This window comes from Podarcis filfolensis (genome assembly GCF_964270895.1).
Source record: "Podarcis filfolensis genome assembly, chromosome: 12".
NCBI classification, from domain to species: Eukaryota; Metazoa; Chordata; class Lepidosauria; order Squamata; family Lacertidae; genus Podarcis; species Podarcis filfolensis.
Window position 1 is genome coordinate 40,634,397 of NC_139614.1, and position 22,189 is coordinate 40,656,585.

Sequence of the window (22,189 nt, forward strand, 5' to 3'; positions counted from 1 at the left end):
TGAAACATTTATCATGTCTTCTACAAAAACAGGAGTCACTCATCTAAATATAGATTTTTGGGGCCATCCATTTCATCAAGGCATTTCATTGAAAAGACCGGGATTTCATTTATTTTCCGTTACAGAGATAAAGTGTTTGCAAATGATGTGATAAGGTCTAAAAGTGAGGGAAAGGAAGTAAGATTCAGCTCTGGGCGAAGATGATAAATACAATACCTACTTCTAACACCAGGATTATAGAGAGAAAGAAATGAGAAATTGAAAGTTAGCAGGGTTTTTGTTTGGGCCTGTGGGTTTTTCCATTAAAGTTGTAGGCCAACAACAAATTATCTGAATAATTTCTTCTTTTAAAAATGGCCAGAGACAACAGGAAGAGGGTCCAAAGGAGGATGCCCCAGAATGATCAGGTATCCCTGGTTGAAGACAAGGATAATTGATAAAGGAAAAGGATCTCAACCTGAACAGTCAGCTGTTCTGCCTTGCTTGCAATGTCTTTAGAGCAGAGTTTTGATGTGGAAGGAAAAACCAAGCTGAGCAGAGCACTAATGTATGAAGAGAAAAGAGAGAGACAGTGTAGAAGTTGAGAAGAGAAATTGACAAATCTGTCATTTCTAGTTTCTCTTTTTTCCAACCTTCAGTTCATCCAATTTGCAGTATCTGAGTTTTGTTTGTGCTATGTGATTTCCCCTGATACATTTCTTTGCGAGTAAATTTCCCTAATTGCATTTTTGTACTTTATTTTATATGCATACAAAAAAGCATACATTGGGGGAAAGTGCACAAAAAATACATATTTTAGTAAAAATAATATGTTTTTTTATATGTACTTTTTGGGTTGTACAACTGTATTTTCTGTTGACTCCGTGTGAATCTTATGTTTTCATATTATGCCGATTATTCTATGTGTATCAGCTTTTTTGGGTCTATGACCATAATAAATATATTTACCTTCTTCCCACAGAGAAGGCCATTGCAAAATTCAGTTTTGTGATTTTTCAAAGGTTAACTGTGTTTTAGTTCTCTAACTAGTTTGGGAAGTGTGAATTAGGTAGGTTGTGAACCAAATGAATTTCTCCCCAGCCCTAGCTGAGAGTGAAGAGGCCAAGCTCTAACAGTGAGGCGATTTTTCTACCATTCTACAATATTCATGGATTTTTTTATTCGTTATTTTTTTTAAAAAGTTTGATTGCTTCCCCCTCCCTTTGAAAACACTTCCAGACTCTCTACAAATAGCTATCTCAGAGGTTATACAACAACTTGAAAAGTCCTTTAAAAAACCAAAAGCTCACCAAACTTCACCACAATTGCTCCTTCCAAAACTCCTTGCTCAAACTCCAACTCTCCAAAGGCCTCGAAGTTTGGTGCAAAGGTTCCTGAAACTGCACTTGCAAAGGTTTGTGGGATTTCTAGACGCTATTTTCACACCATCTTTGCAGTTTTTGCAGTCTTTTAGGGCTGTTTTTAACCCTTTTCATGCCACTTCTGGGTTTGCCGTGTGCCTAGATCACGTGTAAATGGGGAGTTGCCTGTATTACTGTATATGCCACAGATAAAATACACACGTAGCTCCACAAGTTCCAGAAATGGGCAGGGTAAGAAAAATAGAAATTAAAGAACAAAACACAGAATATTGACCAGTCTCCCATTAGTCTCTTTCTGCTTACTTTTACAAGGAATGCTGAAAAGCTGGGACCAATGACAGACAAATGACTCTCAGGAGATTTGAACTGACAGCAGCAGGGCAGAACTGAGGAGTGATACCTGATGCGTCCCTCCCTTCCTATCTTGCGAAGAGGCAGGCTGCAGAGAAGTGATCAAGGGCATCATCCTTGCATAGTCTATACTTGAGGTTATGAAAGGAATGAATGACAGTTACCAGGCTAGAATCTGAAAGAAAGTGTCAGAGCTTTCTCACAGAGATGGAGTAGCTAGGAAGTGCTCCTGGCCACTGCTGCAGTCTGGAATTTTGGATGTAATGATGGGTCCAGGAGCACCTGAAGGATACAGGTCTGAATGACAACAGGATGCCAAACCTGATCAATAATGGGCATGTCTATGCTGCTCAGGTAACAAGAACTGACAGCCATCATTATTTCAGTCTTGTCTGGGGCAGCTTTGCTAATTGCTCAGTCTTGCTGATGATCAGAGGCTGGAGGTTATCTTCCTGCCAGGAGTTGTGAAGCCAAAGGTGGTGGTGGGAAGCTACTATAAATTCTCTCGTAGTAGTATAATCTGAGTAACACCTTCCAGCCTCCCACAGCCATTTTTACAGTCAGGTGGTGGTGGTGAAATTCTTTTGGATGGCATAGTTGGGAATCAAGACCCTGCGAAGTAACAAGGATGTTCATGGAAATGTTCAGAGTTGAAGTGGGCGGCGACAGCGGGGGGAAAGCATTGATTGTGTGGATATTTTCTTTTTTTACAACTCATAAAGATTGTACTGTATAATAAATATATCTTAAGTGCTGTTATTTTAAAGTGTGTGCAGAAGCTTGGTTCCTCACGCCCCCCCAGCCATTTTAACTTGTACTTTTGACACAAGTTTACTGTCCAAATACTTCAGATATTTCGTGTCAGTGCCGAGGTCAGGGAAAGAACCAGACCGATATCTACGAAAGAATGTTTATGTTACAAAACAGGGACAGCAAAGACAAAGCTCCCATTAAAGTGTGGCATGTGCATGACTCGTAGCAAATGAGGTGAGAGGTTAGGCCATATTTCAAACTGTGCTGTCCTTAGTTTTTGTGTGCAGATGGACAAAAATTCGCCTTTTTATTGGTTCTTTTGTCGTATTGCCATCAATCCACTGGCATTTGAACTGAGGCTGCCATAATAACTTTTAAATATGTTTTAATAGATATCCAAGGGTCTGGCTTATCTTTTGTCTGTACTAAATCTACTGCCAATGAAGCTAATTTGCAGTAAGTTTCATAGCAGAATGAATCTAAGTATTAAATATGCACCTGCATTTAGGTGCATGTCTGGGTTGGGATGCCTAAAACAGAAAGCTAAAATTTGGACACTTTTAATTTAGAAAGATGACTAGGAAGCCCAATAAGAGGCTTATAAAATTATGAATAGGGATAGGAGAGGGAAAACTTGCTTTCTTAAAACACTATGAGGCATATGTGTCAGAAAAGGATCACTATACGTATATTTGGAGCTTCATGTTATAGGACTTCTTGCATATTCTGACATGCCCAAACAGAAACATTATTTTCATTGGCTTTGCATTTTTTAAAATTTCATTTATGAACTGCTAGCTATAAAGCATCTGAAAGTGGTTTGACAATAATGCAATAAATTAAAACAATTTCATATTCATGGGCACAGATGTACAATACTGCATTCTTTCCATATATGTGAAAAAGATCACACACCAATTTAGTTTTGTAGACTGCCCCCCCCTCCATTTTTAGGGGATTAGAAATTGAACAATGTAGGGAAGTTCCACAATATAGATATAGAGAGAGAATGCTTTGGCTCTAGTATTGCTCTTTCCTCTTAGAACTTCCTTTGCCATTAAAAGACTGATAAAGACATTTAAGGGAAAAATCTAGGACAATTATTCATTGATTCCAAGGTGCTCAGGAAATGCTAAGCTACTTTATACATATTCTTTTTAGAAAAAGGATACTTCCATTGAAGGCACCAAAAGCAAATTGCTCCAGTCATTCCATGCGCCAAAGCACTTTATAATCTAATCCATGCAATGGTTGCCTAAGTGAAGGATGAAAGGAAGAAACAAGCTCGAGTGCTGCTTAACTAACTGTAATTCAGAAGCAACTAAACAGAACACCAGAGACTTTCCCAGTTAAAAAATTATGAAGAATCCCTGAGGCAATTTTTCTTCAGACCATCAACATTCAACAACATGCAAGAGAAAGAGACGGAAAGAATCTCATAGCACCACACCGGGGATATCAGCAACTGTTGTCTGTAAGTTAATTAGTTTTGTGTTTTCCAGAAAACTTTAAAGAACTAATTTGCCTCTAAACTAGCTCTACTGGCTCCATGTGAACGATACCAAACTGTATTTATATTTGAGGAGAAAGCAAACATGGATTACTGAAGTTCTATCAGCAGTTAATGATTCACATTCTCACAAAAAGAGTATCTTTCAGCGACATTCTCCTGCTCCAGACATGAGTTCACACAATCCATCCTCCTCATGTGTCATATATACAGGCCTACATGTCAATATTTGACCTTGAACGGGGTCTCCCTGCCAACAGTCTATCAATGTCAGCTTTGCTCAGTGGTGGAAAAAGAATGAGGTACAGTGAGGCAGGAGGACTTTGAAAGGAGCTGGCCTCTCTTAACCAAGTGCATTGAGGCTTGGCTAATGCCCGCCTGGTGGTCAGCTCAAAAAGGTATATAAAAGCATGTCTAAACAAAAAAGAAAGAAAGCAATACCTCAATAAGTATATGTTTATATTTTGTAAAGGGCAAGAGAGAAAGAGAGAGAGAAAAGATTTGACAGCATAACAAAAGCTGATTAAAAACAAATATTCTGCTAGCTGATAAAAAGAAAGGACCCCAAAGGAAATAAAAGGAAACACCAGCCTTTAGATCAGTGTTTCCCAAACGTGGGTCTCCAGCTGTTTTGGACTATGATTCCCATCATCCCTGACCAATGGTCCTGCTAGCTAGGGATGATGGGAGTTGTAGTCCAAAAACAGCTGGAGACCCAAGTTTGAGAACACTGCTTTAGATAAAGTCACCACTTGACTTCCATACATGACAGAGCACTCGGTACAAAGCACTCAAATACTAATTTGATTAGCAGTTAATTAATTGGGGGGGGCGGGGGCGGCAATTTGGAGGGACCAGCAGGAGATGAAGGGGGCCAAACCACCTAACCAATTGGTAGTGAGAATAGGCCTACTGGATCAGGCCAAAGGCTAGCATCCTGTTCTCAGTGGCCAACCAGATGCCAACGGGAAGTCTACAAGCAGCAGCTGAGCCCAAGAACACTCTCTTGTCCTGTGGCTTCCAGCAACTGGTATTCAGCAGCATAATTGTCTCCAGGTGAAAATAGGATGGCTTTGTGCCCTACTTTATAGAGGATAGTCCTCCATTTGAAGGGCTGTCTGATTTTATTTTTAAGACAGTGAACTATAAGAAGTCAGAGCAGGGACTTTGAAGTTACTTAACAACATTTAATATCTGGGCAGCAGACAGAAGAGGCACACACATCACCTGGCTCTGCTTTTGACACTCCCTCCCAGGTGAAAATCAGACAGTCCTCTACCTTGGCTATGTTCCTGCAGAATGTTAAAGCTTACTTGTCCAGGCCCTTGAGAGATAATTGTGTGTGGGTCCCTTCACTGCGCTGAAAGTATTAACTGCTGTCATTTTTAGATTTGTTCTAAGTGTTTCTATTGTATTGTTCGTATTATTGCATGATGTTAACTACCCTGGGCTCCCTCTGCGATTAAACTAACAAAATAAATAAAGACATACATACCATGATGAGATGTATTTCTTTTTTTAAATGAGAGTAATTATTTACAAATTTGCATCCATACTACAAATTGGCTTATGCAAATGTCATGGAAGTCTGTGTCCTCGTGTGTGTTTGGGGGATGGCATTTTCTCTCGCTCTCTGGTGATGTGAAACCAGACACTATAAAGAAGGTGGGGGTCTGTCTTTGCACCCTGTGTACCACTCCCTTTCCATTTTCAAGTGGAGGGGGGGAAGCGCGAGGGAAGAAGGGACAGAGGATAGCACAGGAGGAGGTGAATGCTAACCCTTCCTCCATCCCTTGCTCCTCATGTCTTTCTGGATTTGAATGGCTTGAGAAGTTAAGACGGGAAGAAAGAGTATATTCTTCTTCACCTCTTTCTCTTGCTCTAAGCAAGGCCCAATCTACACCATTTAAAAATCAGTATTATACCACTTTAAACAGTCAGAGCTTCACTCAAAGAATCCTGGGAACTGTAATTGTTTAGGGTGCTGAGAGTTTTTAGGAGAAGAAGAAGAAGAAGAAGAAGAAGAGCTTGGACTTGATATCCTGCCTTTCACTCCCCTTAAGGAGTCTCAAAGCTGCTAACATTCTCCTTTCCCTTCCTCCCCCACAACAAACACTCTGTGAGGTGAGTGGGGCTGAGAGACTTCAAAGAAGTGTGACTGGCCCAAGGTCACCCAGCAGCTGCATGTGGAGGAGCGGAGACGCGAACCCAGTTCACCAGATTACGAGTCCACCGCTCTTAACCACTACACCACACTGGCTCCCAGTGAGACCACTGTCCCCTCACAGAGCTACAATTTCTTGAGTTTCCTGGGTTGAGGGACTGTTAAACCTTTCTTAGAATTGTAGTTCTGCAAGGGGAACAGGAGTCTCAGCACCCTTCACAAGCTACACTGCCCAGGATTATACGGGGGAAGCCATGCTTTAAATGTCTAGAGCAGATAGGGCCCACTTCTCTGACTGAAGAGAACTTGGTAGCAACCAGGGAGGCAATGGTGTCCCCTGAGGGGCTGGACAGTGCCTGAAGGCCACAGGTCACTAAGCTGTCTTGTACAGATTCATAAATTATGCCGATAAAACAGGATAAGTTATCATACTCTGTTACGGACAAACAGCAAACAGCCCCATTAACAGAGAAATGCCCTCAGAGTGTAACCCAAACCTGTCAATAAGAGGGAGCCTTAAGAGGAAGAATTTTTGCTCTGAAGCCAAACTCTTTCCTAGTCTGAGATTGTTCAGATGTATGGTTTTAGCCTGGGGTCATCTCTAGTGCAGTGAATGAAGAGAAGTTGACAGATGTCTCCTCTAGCCAGGGGATAAAATGAAACATTAAAATCCAAAAAAGTACAAAATACAAAACAGCAATTTAGGCTTGAATTGGTTCATAATAAAAAACTGTGTTTTTATTCATCCCTCCCCCATGTCATTTACACAAAATATTCTTTAGAGGAAATTCCTGCTTCAAGGTCTGCTAAGATTTTGTAGGAAGATAATCAGAGGACTACTCTCCTGTGCTGTGGAGCCTGGGGAGAAATCTTCCTATGAGACCTGAAACAGAATCCCACTAGAATGAAGTGTAGGAGTGGTGAGGAAAACAGGCCTGAAAACATGCCTCCAACGTAATAGAAATAATTCTTGAAAGAAAGCGATCAAATGAAAGAGGGAGAAGAAAAGGAAGTCCCAGACAGTTTTGATACTTATGATGCCTGAACCCTACCTGACATATTATACCAAAAGCTGACTGGTCATGGACTGTGTGAGAGTGTCTCACCTCCTCCTCAGATATGAGGCTTCAGCCCAGCTTCTTGAGCTTGCCTACTCTCTGTGAAGGAGGGAACAACACATCTGTTTAAGCTGTCCAGGATTTAATACAGATTCCCAAACTAGAGGCCAGGACTTATTTTTGGGAATGGCCCAAATTCTATAAATTCTATAAATTCTTTTTTGTCCCAATGTGTTTGACATGACAACACCCAGCAACTGAGCTGGAGGAATTTTGCAAAAAAGTGACTCTTGTGCTGGCATTTAATGAGAGTTAACTGTGTTGGAGATGGGAAAGTCTCCTGGTGGCCAAGGAATCACCCGTGGTAGAACAAGTTCAGCTCCTGTCATGTTGCATTCAAACCTCTCACAAACAGTGATTTCTGACAGAGTGGCAGGGCTCACAATGCAAAGACATCGAATGGAATGACGCAAAACCATTTTGATGGAAACAAAATGTTCACAATGCAAAACTGAATCAAGCATTGGTAGAAACACTTCAAGCAAGGAGAAAGTAGCTGGGAGAGGGGGTACGTTGTGGGCTGTGAACAAAAGGTCCAAGTTCCAGATCCTGAAAGGATATTCAAAGAAGAAAGAAAAATTATAAATAGCCAAGAGGCATCTGACCTAGTAGGCATTTTGCTACTTGGATAGCAAAAGATAGCTTTGGATGTATTATGGTTCCAATCATTGGCAGAGCTAGGGGCTTTATCACCTGGAGTGGGGTGGGGGGGGCACGTCACTTTTTCTGCATCCAACCTGCCTTTCGTTGGGGTGCAGAGGGCGAGATGCTCTGCTCAAGTCTCCTCCACCTTTTTTTTTTGTGTGTGTGTGTGTGGGGTCTTTACGCTTGGAAACCCAACACTCACGAGGGGCCCTCTGAGCCTGTGCAAAGGGCATGTCCTTCACCCTGAGCAACCTAAAGGACCATCTTTCCACACAGATCCCTGCCTAAGCGTGATACTGCTGGCTAGGCATGATTTTATTGCTGATCTATGCGGAGGGAGCTGAAAGTTGACAATTAATTCCTTGGGGACATTTCCCGACAACTAAACACCCTTAGTTTTGTGATTTGACAGCCATAGCAATGCAAGTCTAGGAACACCCATACAATATGCATTAAAGGGGAATTAAAAGGGGGAACGCTCCCCACTTTCCAGGAAAATTCTTTGCTTACTGGGGCACTGCAATCCTCAGAGGGGAAGAACTCGCTCACCCCCCCCATAGAGTAATGCGGGCCTCCAGGCAGGCGATGCTCCCTCCGGCAACCGCCTCCACTCCACTCTTACAGGGAACCAACGTCGGTGGGGCAGAATCCCATTTTTGGCTTCCAAGGGACCCCTTCCTCCTCCAGCCTTTTGCTCCCCTTTCGGGGAACTTTACTTTGACGGTGTGTTGGGTGGGAGGACATGGAGCAGGGAAACCGGGATGGAGGAGGGATGTTTCAGGTGTGGCGAGGGAGCAGGGAGGGGGTGGAATCCCCCACCTCTGCCCTCGCATGGCAGGGACAAGGAGGGGAGCCCCCAGGGAGGGAGGGAAGGCCGCACAGCCGCAGAGGGAGCCCCCAGCCTCCGCAGGAGAAATGCGCCCTTGAGGCGAAGCGTCCTGGGGGCATGGTGTGCCGCCTGCGAGGGCGTGGTGCCTGGCATGGGGGGGGGCACACGGTGTGTCGGGGCAGCCGCAATGGTACCCCCCTCCCCGAAGGTGCTGGGGGCGGTGTGCTCCCCCCGCCCCCCTTTCCTCCGCCAGTGGTTCCAATGGCATAATCTAACCAAAGGGAAGCACAGGCTAATTAGTTTCAGTCAGAGAGCTTTTAGTAGGGGTGTTGTGACTACTTTATTGCTAACTAATGCATTAAAAACATGATTACGCTTACTTTCATGCATATAATTTGTACAGAACCTGTTTTGAGGGAATCAAGGTGAGGTTTCATTTATCTACCCCTTGCATTGTTTTGACAGGTAGTGCTAAACTTTCATAGTCAAAGCTACACCGATCTCTCCCCAGATCAGTCCAGTAGCATATTCCCCATATTTCATTCTAGTATCAGTCTTTCCATGCTTATGTAACTTGGCCAAAATACTTACTATTCGCGTACCTTCTTAGAATCCGCAACATGCTAGCATAGCAATGGTAAACTCCAATTGCTGATCTGTATTTACATAAGCTATTATAAATGAAAGTCATTCCATACAGGCTGTGATTATTAATCACCCAATTCAGCTACATTTTATGTGTGAGTAAACAAGAGACAGAGCAGCGACCTCTTTGTAATTGCTTATTCAGGCTAACTTGAATTTTTCAAATAAATATTATGGTGACCTTATTCGGTATAATTTATTGGTTTTAAAGAGGCCTTTTGGTTAATAAAAATAACAAAATGAAGAACCATTAATATAATGTTCTTGTCCTTTGTTGTCCAAATTCTTCACAAAATTATAAGAATATTTATGCACCATGTATCTGTTCATTTAACAGTTCCTTTCATTTAACTTGATCCATCTTGTATTCTGCCATCCTGCTCCCCTTCAGGAGGAAGGGTAGGATATAAATCGAATGAATAACAATCATTGCACTTCTCTAACTTTAATTCCACTAAAATGTTCTTCATAACTAAAAAGAATTCCTGTTCTCAACATCTAAAAAAGAAGTCGGTATGCTTGCTGCTCATAGGAAGTTGTCCATCCAGTATTGTCTTCTCTGGCAGTGGTCCTCTGGGGTCTCTGGTGAGTTCTTTCTCCTCATTTGCTACCTGATCCTTAAAAAAAGAAGAAGCTGAAATTGCCAGGTATATGGGAACTTCGGCAAGCAGTGGATGGATGGTTACCCACACCAGACATATATACTGTAGTGTTGATTCCCTCTGCTTCTACTGCTGCCTTTGACCATCTAAAAGTATTCCCCTTATCCCTCAGTCACAACAAAACACATGCTCCCACCTTCCTTCTCATGCATGGTTTCACTTTTAGCTCTTCTTCTTCTTTGGCGATCACGTGTAGCCGAGTAAGATTGTCTTCCATAAACACAGTTTTAACAGTGAATCCGTAAGTGACTGTGGAGGCCAGTTCTGGATCTACACGTCCTTCCAGTGGGAATATAGGTTTATGGGAAGGAGTTGATCACAGTGAGGGTTTGCTAAGCATGCCTTCCTTAGTGCATTTCTCCCTTTTGTCCTGAGTTTGAGCGTCTTCAAAAGCAATGACAACTTTGGTAAAGGCACTTTTAGCATCCTGTTTATGGCTAACCATAGTTTGCCATGATAAAAGCTATAGTTTGTGTTTGTGTCCAAGTCATCACTGGAAAACATTCTTCAAACCACAATAAATCCAAATTGCCTCTTTTCCTTACCCCCTCTTCCCACACATACACATGGTACACAGTTTTCATCCTATCAGCCAAAGCCCTGAGTTTCTGATTTTATGTATTTATTCCACCAACAATCTGATCTTGTCCAAGGGGCTCAGGAAGGCTTATGTATAGTTCCCAAGTGGTTTCCGTTCCATACACCTTATGGAATGAACCATAGGTTTGATAGCATTTATTTAAAACATATGCCATCCAAAGCAGCTTACAATATTTTAGAACTTCGGGGGGGGGGGAGGTATTACTAAGCCCAAGTATATTTATTAAAGAAATCAAAATTACTAAAACTAAGACTGAACTAAGAATAAAAACAGTGCAACTGTGTACCATGTGTGTCAGATCATACTCTGTGCTCCAGGAGCAGCTGGTCATTGATCTCTACTGAGTAAGCACGTCCTGCTATCAAGCTAGAAAAAAAGTCTAGAGAAAATTCTGTCTTCACTTTCCTGGACAGAATACTGTGTTTCATAATAAAACAGAGGAAGAGGAAAGGGTGTGACCTTTGATACAGAGAGGAAGTAATTCTGCAGAGCTGAGGAAGAGCCTTATAGAAGAGAAAGAGGTGTCATGACTAAATGTCCTTTCAAAAACAGAAGGAAATGTGAGAAAATAGGTGGTCTCAGTAGAGAACAGGACATAATTCAATCAAAGTTTGGAGTAATAAAAAGGCCAAGTGAGATGGAGAGAAAAAGGGAGAATTTGCAGATGGTTATTAGAACAGAAAAACTAGAAGGACAGGGGCTAATGTAGGTATAAAAGGGGAAATTTAAAAAGGAAGTTTAATATGATCATCACTGCCACTGCTGGATGATATTTAAACAGGAAAAGGCCAGCAAAATTTACTAAAAATTCCCTTCTGCATCAATGACCAGGCCATGAATCTTCATTTCAGTTAATACTTTCCAAACAAAACGTATGTGTAGTTTTTCTAATATGTTTCAGTACTTCCAATATATCTGGGAATAAAAATAACGATGAGGAAACTTCTTTGCTTCCTCTGTCTAGATGTCTATATCTGACCCCATATATGTTACCGCTAAGAATATTTTTCCACCTTTAAAATTGGAAAAAAAGAGAGAAAGAAAAAAGGATTGCCTTGAGCACCGCTAGTCGTTTTCAAAGAAATGAGGTTAGGTGCCCTCTTGCTTGGATGCCAATAAACAAAAAAGTTCACATAAAATCCATGTAATCCAGGGTGGCTGGCAATTCAGCTTGGGAAAGGTTTAGGACAGGAGGAGCTGAGATATTGAATTCATCTCACCCGTCTTAGAGGGCAGTCTCGGGAGACCAACAACATGGTCATTAGCCCAGCATCTCACATAAAGGTCAGTTGCATTGCACCAGCCAAGGGGATAAAAATAGCCTCCCATAATACAAATGAAAACGGGGGTAATAAAAGTTCACTTCCCATAGCAGTCTTGAAAGTACACAGATCGTCTCTTTCTTATCATTGGCCTAAGCATTTTTATGGCTTTCAAGTCATTAGCACTTATGCAAGGAAAAAGATCCAGGCTGCCTTAAAAAAAAAGGAAAAACTTATCATCTGCTTCATTGGCCTGTGGTCAAATCTTTTTTTGAAACACTAAGGCTTTATCCAAGGCACATTTACCTGGGAGTAAGCTCTATTGAAGTGACTGGGACTTGCTTCCGAGAAAAGATGCATAGGATTGAGCTGCAAGAGCAATAAAACACAATGTCCCATTTTTATTTGTTCTTGGCAGATAATCAAATGCTAGATTCCCAAGCTGTTATGGATACTTTTGCCCTAAAGGGGGGGGAGGGGGAGGGAGAGGAATGCTCATGGACAATTGCTCAGTAAAACTTTTCGAAAAGGTTGTGTAAATGCTCTTATTTTCCTGCTCACCTTAATTTAAATATTTCTACATTCTACTTCTCTAGTCTCTTCTCTTGATGAAAGCTCTTTACCTCTCTTCTGAATTTTGATCACGCATCTCTGCTATCTACCTGCGAATAAATTTGAGAAATTCCAGGAACTATTTACCTTGATGAAAAAAATGTTTTTGTTTGAAGAGGACAGCTTTAAGCCTAATATGATGGACTCCTTATCTACAGTATGCTGCAAAACCAAACAACACTGCGACTTACATGGAAATAACTGTGAAGATCTGTTAAATTATGGATAAAGTAGGCACTGTTTTGTGGGCCTAATTATAAAAATAATGAGCAGAGCATCAAAGAGAGCTTGTTTTTAAATGCTAATGAAGGATTGTTCTGCCCTCATTCTCCATCTTCATTTTAAAAGATGCACAGCTGGGTGAAATATCTGATTGCATGTAGACCTGATTTTTGTGCCTACTGATCCCCTGATAATAATACAGGATGGAGCTACCAGGTTCATCATTGCACTCCAGGTGTGTTGAGGCCCTTCGATTCCCCCAAAGTATGGGGAAATTGATAACCCTTAACACACACACACACACACGTACGTACACGTGAACTTTGATATAGTAACATGGCATCCTTTGTGGCGTGTGAGTGGGTCACAAGCCTGTGTACCTGTTTTGTTGTAATAAGAGATGTTTTGCCTGGCAGAAAGGAGGCAGCATCTGGGTTCTGACATACCTCTCAGGCATAGCACAGTGTTGGTGTAGTGGTTCCGTCAGTACAAACTCCTTCAGGGATGAATGCAAAATTCGGAAGTAGTGCAGGAATGTTTTGGGAGAGGCTTACCCTCCCAAAGACAGTATAGCCTTGGCTTCCTTAGATAAGGCAGGTAGACCTGACTATCAGGGGCACAACATTTCCGTCACTGGACTCCATTGAAAACAGCTTCCCCATACGAACCAGAAAGTGACCTCTCCAGACAACAGAACGACTCTTCTTTCCTTATTCTGTGGCTGCTATTTCCTGGGTGACACAGATGCCATTAGGCAGTTGAATGTGCATGCATGCTCTGTTCATTTCCCTCCCTCCCTCCATTCCACCCCCTACCCCTTTGCATGGCCCCGGGCACTGGCAACCCATGCTACACCACTGGCCAAGGCTGATAGCAGTTTGGAGTCCAACAACAATTGGCAGGTTCCCTATCTTTGCCTTAGGCAATCGGTTCAGACTCAGCTCCTCTGACCCGCAGTATCAGGACAGTAACAGTGACTTGCCTTACATGATCCGTGCAAGGAGTAAAATAAAATAGTGCACATGAACCATTACTATTATTTATTTTGTGGAAAATACCTGTTGTTCTGACAGTTCTGCAACTTGGTGGCAAAACTGCTTGTGTGAACACTAGCTAGGCATGGTTTCAGCTCATAAAAAAGATTTATTGTCACTCTCAGTATTCAACAGTTGATAATTCTGTGCTCTGCCTATAGAGTGAATCATCATGATCAGAGTATTGAATCATTGCTGTTTTCACCAGTTACAGTGGACTAAGGAAGCTAGTCACATCAGTGTGCAGCAGAAGTAGTATTGAGTTGGTTACCAAATGATCTCACTCCCATGGATAAATTAAAAAGTGCAGTTAAAGCTTAAATAGTCCAGAATAAGGAAAATCTAGTTATGGGGTACAACAAAATGGTTTCCTGGTCACCAACAATTTTCATCCCCCTCTTTAACTGGGCAGTAGTAGTGACACAGACATAAAATCGATGTGTTAGGGTGGACACTTTATTCACACACACCTTTCCTCTTGGTGTCTCTCTTAAAAACGTTCATATGCTGCAACTGTGCAAAGCCAGTTTCACAAGTGTTTCTTTTAGTCATGGTTGCCTATAAAAGCTTAAACAAAAGAGCAGTGAGAGAAATTATTCTGCAGGAACACATGAGCTAGCACAGAATAGCAAAAGGAGTCATTATGATCTGTCAAGTACATATTTAGGGGGTTGTTGCAACCACTGATAATAGACTTACTAGAACAAAACAGCTTCTTTGGAATTAAGGGAATCTATTGTGAAAGCGTTTACATTATTTGCTGCGTAACTCCTTAAAAATACCAGTGACACCTTTAATAGAGCATAATAGCACAGCTACCAAGTGGCACACAGCTGTATGATGTAAATATGTATTTACACAGCAAATTGTGTAAAAACACACATTTTCAGAAACAAGATCAAATCCTATATCTCTGCCCCCTGGCACAGTGTGAACATCTATTGGAAGAATGCTTTCATATATGCAAGCTTTGTACACAAATGCTCTCTCCCGACAGACATTTGAAATGCTTTATTTATTTATCTGTTATATTTATAGACCTCTCTTCGCTAGGAAGGTCCCAGGGCAGAAATACATAAAATTAAAACTGAAGTTAAACAATAATACTAAAACATGCCAAAATGCCTTCCATACAGGAGGAGCAGCAATAAAAATCCAGTCCAATTAAACCTCACCTTTCCCCCAAAGCCTGAGCAAAGAGTTTCATCTTCACCTACAATATGAAAAGACAGCAATGTCAAGGTGAGATGCACCTCAGAGCGGAGACCAGTGTGGATAGATATGTGCGGTCACCAGGTTGGGTATCGTCAGAGTGCAATACTTATCAATGGCTACGAGCCATGATGGCTATGTTCTACCTCCACTGTCAAGAGACAGTATGCCTTTGAATACCAGTTTCGGGAAATTGCAGGTGGGCAGTGGGTTGCATGGCAAGACCCCCAAGCTGATCGACAGGCATATTTTGTTTAAGGTTTTGGGGCAAAATTTTGGCCACAATTTTTTTGATTACAGGAATGAGAGCGGTATTGGCTTAGGCATTGGCAAGACTATATCTGACTCCTGCCCGCTTTGCAGGAAGTCTGTAAGGGTAAACCACCCAAAGGAAAATTGCTTTGGGGGAACCCACTTGCATCTCCCCTGGTGTTCCCAGAGGCCTGGCATGGCCCTCACCTTTCAAACGGACTTCAGACAGGAACCAGGCTCCAGATTCCTTTAACGGAAAACCCTTGAAATGGAGGGGCAGGTGATGGCCGACCTCTCCTCCCCCATTCAACAATAAGCCAATGCCTAACCGCCAAACCTTCCAAAGTTGTGACGATTGCTAAGAGGTAGGCAAAAACCAAGTGGCCCGTGCCAATTTGCCAAATGGAAAAAATTCCTACCCGGTCCCTGACTCAAGACGGGCAACCAACTGAAGTTCAAAGTAAGACCAAAGGACACTTAAAGGGAGGGTGGGCGGGTGTTCGGCAGCTTGAAGCAGGAGCTTGGCACATGTCATGCTGCCGCTTTTATACTTTCCCCCACAACCACCCTTCAAAATGATTGGACAATAGCCCTGGGTGATTGTGGTGCCACCCTGGTGTAAGGCTGATAGTTCCACCCACACAAGGGTGGGGGAAAACCAGTTTGAGGGCCTGCCCGCAACCAGGACCATTGATTAAGATGATCCCATCTGCTACACTTACTTGCTGCTTTGCAGGCTTCCCATAGGTATCTGGTTGGCCACTGTGAAAACAGGATGCAGGACTCGATGAGCCTCTGGTCTGATCCTGCAGGTTCTCCTTTCATTCTTATAGGAGTGGGGATAATAAGCACAGTCTTGCTTTGCACTCATGCACTGACAGAATGTGCAAGTGGTTTGCCTGAGCAGGGCTTCTGATACCACCATAGTGGTTGTAGTCGAGTAGTACATCCCAGAGCCCACGAGAAGAAAGAGGAAAGTCTGGTAAGAGGGCTCTAGGGAGACCCACTTAAAGGGGTGGTTAGGCTTCTGCTCAGACTCTGGGAGAGAATGCAGCCTCTGCAGGAAGGGCTCTGTAGTTTACACCAGGAAACAAAAATAGTGTGTCCAGTCCATGCTCACTTGTTCCTAGATGTCACGACTTGCTTGAGAAACAGGGAAGAGCCTGCACTTGTTAGTGCACAACCCTTCTCAGAATATTGCCTCCCGGTGGTATCCTGCAGCCTAATCTGTAGGGCATGGTTGCTTCATGCCTCCTCTGTGGTAAGAAGCTAACTGGTACCCAGTCTACTTTGCTGGCTCACAGCCACCACTACACTGAACCCTGCAGCAGCTTGAGGTGAGACCATCCATTTCTCTGCTCTTGTCTCACCACCCTCACGCTGCAAAGGGAAGCAAACTTTACCTTGCTGACCGGAAGTCCCGTCCCTGTAATTGTGTGCATTATCAACTAAGTATCTGGCATGTGGCCCCTTTAAGAGAAAAATTTATGCCTCAGAAGGCTGCCTCCTACAGAACTGACTTGGAGAAGTTTTCTGCCACTCTGTCCAGGTTCCCATGCCTTGTCAAGGAGCAAAGTTTGTTATACCATTAACTCATAAGCAGCAGAGAACAAAATGGTCCCCTCTTGCACCTTTCCGCCCAGCCCTTGATGCAGCCAATGCTGTTTGTCCTATGTTTCTTTGCAATTGGACGGTGATGTGTCTGCTGTATGGCAGGCTGGTTCTGTTTTATCAAGGCACATCTAGTTTGGAGCTTCTCAGAGCCCTGCCTTTCCTCAAGCGTAGGGTATGTCTGTTTGTGAAATGTAGGGTGGAAACAGGGTGGAGTGGGGACTGTTATCATGAGCACCTGCACTTTAAAACCCTTCCAGCCCCCTTTGAGTCATTATTTAGCTTCCCCTTGTTTCTTTGGTTTAAAAAAGTTTTATCTCCATGCCTTTTTAACCCTTCTGGTAATAGTAAGTGCAGAACCTATACATCTGAATACCCATAATATTTTCTTTGTTGTTTCTTATTTTAAAAAGATCAACAGCATTGCTTGGGAAAGTGACCTAATAGTTCACCTATTCTATCTTCCCTGTAATCTTCCTTGTTGTGCTGGCAACATGATGCTCTTCTAATCGCCTTACTGTTCCCATTTGGGAAGATGATGTCAATTAGTAAAATTTAAAGAATTCTGCGGAGCCTGGAGTCAGCTTAAAGAGCACCTTATCTATACACCCCGGCCTCCCTGTTCCTGATTCAGTCTGCACACTAAAAAGAAACCAGCGCCCGTCCCTAACTTTGAATGCCCTTGACAGTCTCTTAAAATACACTTCATAAAACAGAGAGACTCCAGCAATTACCCACAGATCACAGTACCCCAGCAGCAACATAAATATAACAAAAATTTAATTAACCCCACCAACAAAATCACTGGCTTCATTGCTGGCTGAATTTGAAATAGCTTGCTTACGGATGAAGAAGTCAATGTTATGGGTAAGGTTCCTGGAGCCCTGATGTTATGAGAGCAATATTTATGGAAGAGGCAATTTATCAAATAAAGACAATAAAGACCAGGTCTAAATTCATAGGCTGAGACTGATAAAATGGTACAACAATTATTATGAGCATCTTGGCAGTGCAGTGCAGATATACAGTGCTGATATAGCTGTAGATATATTTACTCTGCAAGGAGGTATATATGCATCTGCATCTAAAAACCAACAGCAATAAAATGCAGAAGAAAAGTGAACCAATGAGGAACTCACATAGAATACTGAGCTAAGCAGATGCCTCATATGGAAAATCTGCAGGAAATTAGCTAGAGGAGAAACATTGGGAAGATTTCTTTAAATATTTTTAACCCTCATACAGTCCAAGTCTGCCAGTCTCAAACCAGTTACTCCAAGGGGATCTATTTAGGTTGTAATCTTATGCATACTTATTTGGGAATAAGCCCTCGAACACAGCCGGCTTCCAAATAAATATGCATAGGATTGGGCATTTGTGGGAGCAATCTAGAATTAAGGGATGATTCTCTCTTTGCATCATTTGCTTTCATCCCCGTGGAGTACAAAATGCATCCACCTCTTGCTAAGTCTGGCATGAAAAAAAGCCTTAAAAGAGGTGAGCAGAGGGCCCATGTTTCTGAATATTTTAAAAACTCATACAACAATTTTTCCATTCCTTCCATCTACAAGAGCACAATCAAAAACTGAAACTGCAGGAAGTGTCATCTGTTCACTGAGGAATGCTTCACACCTTGCCCAAGGGACAGGTAGAAAGTGCAACCTCTTGCAGAAACAGAACCTACATGTTATAATGCTGTGGAAAAATCACAAAGAAACACCAGTGGAAGAGCACTAGTGGTTATATTTTCCTTCCACTCACAGCTTTTGGGATCTAGCCCATTGTGGGCCAGTTCACATTACCACCATAGCTCTGTTTGCATGTTCAGTGCATCATGCAATTAGAGCTGTATGAGTTCCCACTGCATTCATTGACTCCACTGCAGCCTATCACCAGACCTTGATTCTGTAAAAAGCAATCTCAATGGATAGCAAATAGTTATGCTTATTTCTTTGACCCGAGACTAGTTGTGCATTTGACACATACATACATAGTGGTCACCTGAATTGAGCCAGTGATTTTGGATGCGGGTGGTTTCAATGCCAAAATAGCCTAAGAAGATAGTTAAGGGTGTGTCAGCTGCTTTTGGAGAAGCTGGCCTGGGGCACTGGGTCAGGGTGAAGTGGTGTAAGATTGAAAACGGTAGCTAAGAGCTAAAGATAAGTCAAAAGCTGTGTAGGTCAGGGGAGGTCAGAAGTCAGGAGGCTGAAGTCTGGGTCAAAGCAAAATCAATCAATGTCAAGCAAAAAACGGACAGTCCATTGTAGAAGTGGCATTTAAGCACAGGAAGAAGAGCAACAGAGGGCTGGAGCAATGATGTAGATTAAAGTGGGAAACAAGTGTGCCTCCAAAGACACACAAAGTGCTTTAATGAAGGAGTGGGGAGCCCTGGACTCCATCTCCCATCAGCCCCAAGCAGCACAGCATAGGTCAGGGATGATGGGAGTTGTAAACTCCCAAGCCCTGGTGAAGTGGGTTTAGGTTGTTCAAATCTTCATTTAGTAGTTGGGCTGGTGAAATATATTTGGAGCCTGTAGTGATTTCATGCTCTTTATTGCAGCTTGTAAAACAGTGATTGAATTGCCCCCCCAAACCTCAGGCTTTTATATACATCATTTACACAATGAGTCCCATCTGATTGGCTGATTCTGCTTTCCTCCTGGAGCCTGATTGGTCTTTTCCTGCAGGCCAATCAGTTGTTGCATTCTATGATCCTACCAGCCTAATAGGCTGATTTTCTTCCTCCTGGAGCCTGATTGGTCTTTTCTTGCAAGCCATTCAGTTGTTGCATTCTAGGATCCTACTTGCCTATTGTTCTAGGATCCAAGCTTAGTACATAACAGCTAGTCATTCTCTTTCAGCCTGCTCTACTTCAGTGTTGTAGTGAGGACAACATAGAATTAAGTGTGTGAGAGACAATGTATGTAATGAATAAATCAATATGGCATCTTGTTTTGCCACACAAATTTTATCACGAGGGCAACATGGTGTGTCTATTCACCATTGCTTGAACCTAAGTACAAGGGTACTTTTGACAAGTGTTTCCTACATTAACATACTCCCTGCATGTGCTATGGAGAATTGTGGCCTTCATTTTAAAAATGTTTAAGGGGTAAATCATCATCACATTTTGCTACTTGTTTATATTTGCCTACTTTCTTTCTTTCCCTTTCCTCAGTAGCAGAGGCAGAGGTACCGACCTGACCTCTCAACAGGTGAGTCACTGCTTCTTTCCAGGAGACAGTGCAGAAGTTGCAAGCACACCAGGCAGCCCAAGCCAAGCCAAGCCAAGCCAGTGCTTCTGCCAATGCACCTGCACCACACCTGCCTCCCCACTCCTTCATCTCTTCCTCCTGCTAAGCAGCAGCAACTCACCAGCCAGGAGGTCAGGTAAGCACCTCGGCCTCACCAGGCCCCCTGCTATTGGCAGTCATGCTATCAGGGTAGAGGGCTACACCTAGCAGAATGGATCAGAGGGCCCACCAAATGCAACTAGGCTGGCTTGCCACATTTTGAAGTAATACACGTTGCCATCTGAAGACTGGGGCAGATGGCTAAGACTATTAAGTCCAAAGTCTAAAAGTGCCTATGCGACTGCACCACTAATAATCAGGTTCCTTGGAAAACTACTGTGTTACAGGGGTTCTTGGTTACCTGCATAATCTCAGAAGCTCAGTTTGCATTCAAGGCTGGAGAAGAATATTTCAGGGAAACAGCACTTGCTTCACAATGCAGCTGAACATTAGAAGCTGGAGGGTGGGGGAAGTCATATTCTAAACCAGGCAAATACAAATTACCATACTTTAGCACTATCTCTAGTCATTATGAAAAGCAAAGGACCTGATTTAATGGGCTGTTACATACAGCAGAATTATAGTTTCCAAATGTATCTAAGAACCAAAAGTGATAGCTTTTTAGAGAATCATTATTAATTTTCCTTTTAAGTTTTTCTTTTCTCCCCCACCCAGTTTCTCTTCCTCCACTTTTTACTTATCTTCCCTAGAACTCCTCTCCTCCCACAGCCAAAATGGGTACTAAGCTCCCATTTCATTTCTGGAAGAGATTTCTTCTCTCTTCCCCCACCTCCCATTTTTCTTTATTTACATTATATCATTTATTTTTAAAATATTGTATGCCATGGTTTATTTGGTATCAATGACAAGTTAATAAAATATCATAAAGAAGACACTGATATACTGAAAATTAAACAAAATTAAAATTAAACAAAATTAAAATTAAACAAAACACAGTAGGTAAACTGAGAGCGAGCGGGCATGTCATTACACATGAACTAAAAGAAATGTTTGTTCATCAGCCAACAGGCCAACCCACGACAAAAAGGTAACAGCTTTTAAAGTCACTGTTGTAGTCCTTGTAAATGGTTTAGTAGCACAGGAGATAAAACTCATTGTCTTTTTCTTTCTTTTACCTCATAATTCAGAAATTCAGATTTTCTGAGGAGACCTCAAATGGGGTATTTGTTCCTTCTATTCCGTTAAAATGTGTTGCGATTGGGAGTCTGCTACACTTTCATTTCTAAATGATTTTTAAAAAGTCTTTACTTGACTCATCTTCACTCTGTTTTACAAAGTTCCTCTTCTGTTTTCCATCTTAATATTGTCTCATTGACAACATTGTTTCAAACATTCCTTCACTCTGTTTCAGAAATATTCTTGATTCTTTTCTTTGCATTTTTCCTCCTGTCATCCTCTTTTCAAATTCTATTAATTGCCATTCAGCTAAGAAAAATTCAAACAGAGTCTAATTTATTATGACAGCTTTGCTATATGTACCCACATTTGTGTTATTCTGCAGGAACAACTTTTTTGGTTTCGGTACACTTTGCTGAGTGCTTCTGAATTTTTCCTTCTCTTTTTATGTTAATTGTGCATTTCTCCCCCATCTGCTTTCCTTGAGTATTTCTGTGAAAAATGTCTATATCTTAAATATCATTTTGCTGAATATATTTACTGCTTTAACTGTTTGCCCTCATTTTTATCAGCCATGTTTATTATTCATTCTTTCATTTATTTATTTTGGTGGGCTCTAGCAGTATCATTAAGTGAAATGAATACCTTTACTATTTTTCATCACTGTACTTCCATTATTTTCCTGCCATTTCTTGCACCATCTTATTATTAATATTATTTTGTGAATATCTGTGGATTTCTCCCCACTTTCCCCCATTCTGAATATATACAATTTCCCCCATCTTCTTAATTTTATTATATAAACTTTCAATGTATTATTTCCTTTCTTTTTTGTTATTTATCTTTCATCTTTCCACAAATGTACATATTTCTATCAACAATAAATTTTCATTTCAGAACAGTATTGGAAGAATC